The sequence below is a fragment of the Salvelinus sp. IW2-2015 genome, unplaced genomic scaffold, assembly GCF_002910315.2.
Source record: "Salvelinus sp. IW2-2015 unplaced genomic scaffold, ASM291031v2 Un_scaffold1270, whole genome shotgun sequence".
Taxonomy (NCBI): Eukaryota; Metazoa; Chordata; class Actinopteri; order Salmoniformes; family Salmonidae; genus Salvelinus; species Salvelinus sp. IW2-2015.
Window position 1 is genome coordinate 19869 of NW_019942810.1, and position 3882 is coordinate 23750.

At 45.4% G+C, this 3882-nt stretch overlaps 1 non-coding gene across 1 annotated transcript; it reads right to left on the bottom strand.

The window, feature by feature from the left end:
* Positions 1 to 468: 468 nt before the first annotated feature.
* Positions 469 to 567, bottom strand: LOC112070271 (Z30 small nucleolar RNA). Its single transcript, XR_002893872.1, has one exon. It is a non-coding gene; the product is annotated as a Z30 small nucleolar RNA (small nucleolar RNA).
* Positions 568 to 3882: the final 3315 nt, after the last annotated feature.

Consider the following 3882-nt stretch of genomic DNA (forward strand, 5'->3'; position numbering starts at 1 on the left):
GATAGAATAGGATTGAATAGAATAGAATAGAATAGGATAGAATAGAATAGAATAGGATTGGATTGAATAGAATAGGATAGAATAGAATATGATAGGATTGAATAGAATAGGATAGGATAGAATAGGATTGAATAGAAGAATTGAATAGTTGAATAAGAATAGGATTAATAGGATAGAATAGAATAGAATGGAATAGGGTTGAATAGAATATAACAGGATAGTTGAATAGAATAGGATTGAATAGAATAGGATAAGATAGAATAAGAATGGAATCAGGGTGGGGCGCAGCGAGAGCCAGTACTCTCTGTAATGGAGTAACCATATTCATACAGCCACTTTTAAACATAGATGCCAAATCCACAGAAATGACTTTAAAACCTAATTGGCAGATAAGCTCCAAGCAAGTTGATAACTCAGTGCATACAAGCATTTCTTCTTTTCGTATTCATTCTGTCTCCTCATACTCGTCTGCTCAGAGAGAAAGATTAACTGAGTCATGCCCTGGTCAGAGCCGTCCCGCCGGAGGTGGCAATACCAGGTCAGCCACATCTCAGCTCATCAGTGCAGGACTCAGGCGTCTGCTACAGTACAACACTATAAGCACAACCAGGATGGGGGGGTCAGATTATATTTTTTCAATTTCCAGACCAACTAAAAAAGTTAACCAAACTCCCATATTTTCTAATTGAAAAGCATGGGAAAGAATTTATTTTAGTGTACTTCCTGAATTGACCCCAACCCTGAGACAACCTAGTAGGCAAACTAAAGCCTCCCAGTCCCACCTCGTCAGTGGACAAGCAAGTCATTGGCCAGGACTTGCCGTGTAGCGAAACCTGCAGGGAATGTCGGTCTATATGTCCTTCATAGTTCCCAGCTTATAGTACTCGTCCAGGTACTGCTCAAAGACTTCTCCTCTGAAACACATAATAAAGGATGGTGCATGAAAGAAGCATTCAGTCTCAATATCTATTATTTACATCGAACAGGAATCCTAAAAGGTTATGGAAAAGAACCCAAGATCATGGCCGCTGAACCTCCTTGAGACTTACGGGGTCAAACACAGGCTTGTTTTGTAATGACCTCAGCAAAATGAGACTTCTTTCTCTTCTTTCCCCCTCCTCCCCAGTGTGTTGGTTCAGTCTGTAGACATGGAGGTGGTCTCCTCCTCTTCCTCCTGTAGGCGTCGAGGTGGTCTCCTCCTCTTCCTCTTCCCCAGTGTGTTGGTTCAGTCTGTAGGCATGGAGGTGGTCTCCTCCTCTTCCTCTTCCCAGTGTGATGGTTCAGTCTGTAGACATGGAGGTGGTCTCCTCCTCTTCCTCTTCCCCAGTGTGTTGGTTCAGTCTGTAGGCATGGAGGTGGTCTCCTCCTCTTCCTCTTCCCCAGTGTGTTGGTTCAGTCTGTAGACATGGAGGTGGTTTCCTCCTCTTCCTCCTCCACAGTGTGTTGGTTCAGTCTGTAGACATGGAGGTGGTCTCCTCCTCTTCCTCCAACACACTGTTGTAGGCCTATCTTCCTCTTCGTCTACTACAAAAACAAAAAAGCATCATTTTTCAGTTAGGGATTTTTCTTACGTTAAAGATCCCAACTTCTATAAACGTTTTAATGTTTAAATCAGGGTTCCCCAACTGGTGGTTTTGTTTGGCCCTCCAAGTTGTCTGGGCATAAAAGATAGTAAGAACACATCAGCTCCAAGTGATTGAATTTGGAAATCTGTTTCAAAATATTCCCACGCATAATAGAGAGATTTATGTGACCGTGACGTATACAAATGTAAGCGAGGTTTGAAATGATTATGTTTCAGTCAAATATCATATCCATCGCCCGTCCAGCGCTTTAACATCCATGGTAATGGAGAGGGGTTGAGTGGGGATGCCCAGCTCGGACGCCAGGTTAACGTCCATTAGACTCATATCAGCCCCCGAGTTGATGCGTATCTGGAGAGACATGGACTGGTCGCCCCACAGCATGGTGGCATGGAGAGGGAGGCGAGTAAGGGGAGAAGCAACATTATCCTTCAGACCCTCCAGAGTACTCATTCCTACCAATGAGCGTGTCTTGAAGGGACAGGTGGCCACATAATGACCGGCAGTACCGCAATAACTCTGGGTGTTAAGTCTGCATACACATTTGTCTGGAGACAGCCTAGCCCTGCCGAGCTGCATCGGCTCCGGAAGGGGCAAATCGGCAGTCTTCAGAGGCTCTTGGAGGAACTCGGGTAAGCTTGGATCCTCTCGGGGACTTCCGGAATTCATCAGATGCAAGGGTAGGATCCTTGAGTGAGCGATTGGGACTGCAATCAGACCTCTTCTCCCTCCTAAGTTCTCGTAGCCGACCATCGATCAGGATGGTTAAAGCGATGAGATCCGTTGGTAGTTCTATTTTCCATCATCAACAACACAACAATTATGGAATTTTTCATGGAAAAATGGAGTCACATCCCTCTGGTAGAGTTCTAGAATGGAGTCCCATCCCTCTGGTAGAGTTCCAGACACTTGGACCTGCCAAGCTGCATTGAAGCTGTTGTGGCTCGTGGTTGTCCAACGCCCTTTTTAAGACACATGATGTTGGTGTTTCCTTTATTCTGGCAGTTACCTGTATATAAATGTGCAGCTGTGACATATGGCCGTCGTCACATATGTTCGTATCCCTCTCCGTTTCAGTTTGTTTTCTTCCGTTTGGTGCCTAATGAACACGCCCCTGGTTCATCATTAAAGAGGTTTTGATAAAGAGTAACTGTTGGGTTCTAGAGGATAGAGTTGAACATTGTCATGGTACCCATCTCTATGGGTTATGAATGTGTTATGAAGTTCTTATGTAGGTGTCTGTATTTGTACTATATGTAGGTGTCCAGTGCCCATCTCTATGGGTTATGAAGTTCTTATGTAGGTGTCCAGTGCCCATCTCTATGGGTTATGAAGTTCTTATGTAGGTGTCCAGTGCCCATCTCTATGGGTTATGAATGTGTTATGAAGTTCTTATGTAGGTGTCCTGTATTTGTACTATATGTGGTGTCCAGCTCCTGGTAGCTGATTCCCAGGTTGATACCGATGGACCTCCAGTAAGATCTACAAGGAGATGGCCAGCGGGTTTCGCCTCTGTCAGGTACCCGATCTCTGGGTCGCCCAGGTTCCACGGAGGGTACTGGGGCTGCTCCCAGTCCATACCACCGTTCTCTGAGTTGCCAGCCTGGATAGAAGGAGAAAGAAAAGAGTGATGAGGAGAGGAGGGGGAGAGGAGAAGGAGAGTAGAAGGAGAGGAGAGTAGAAGGAGGGAGGAGGGGGAGGAGAGAGGGGGAGGAGAAGGGGGAGGAGAGGAGGGGGAGAGGAGGAGAGTAGAAGGAGAGAGGAGGGGAGGAGAAGAGGGGGAGGAGAAGGAGGAGAGGATAAGGAAAGGAGAGGAGAGGAGGAGATATTACCAGTTCTGACCACTAGATGGTGGTACAGACATTGATTGCCTCAGACAGTACTGGGTACACCATTCCTGTTGCTTATCCCCCTTTAATATTACTATGGGAACATCAGATTTCAGACTACAGTATTGTGTGAACAATATGTTGATACGAATTAGTAATCCCTGTGATTTCTGAAATAAGCTTATGCAAAGGATTTAAACATGTTACTATCAGAGGCAAAAAAATTACTTCTTACAGGAAGTTTGAGGTGTTTAGCTATTAGCTGTTGTCAATCAAATGTATTTATAAAGCCCTTCTTACATCAGCAGATGTCACAAAGTGCTGTACAGAAACCCAGCCTAAAACCCCAAACAGCAAGCAATGCAGGTGTAGAAGCACGGTGGCTAGGAAAAATTCCCTAGAAAGGCCAGAACCTAGGAAGAAACCTAGAGAGGAACCAGGCTATGAGGGGTGGCCAGTCCTCTTCTGGC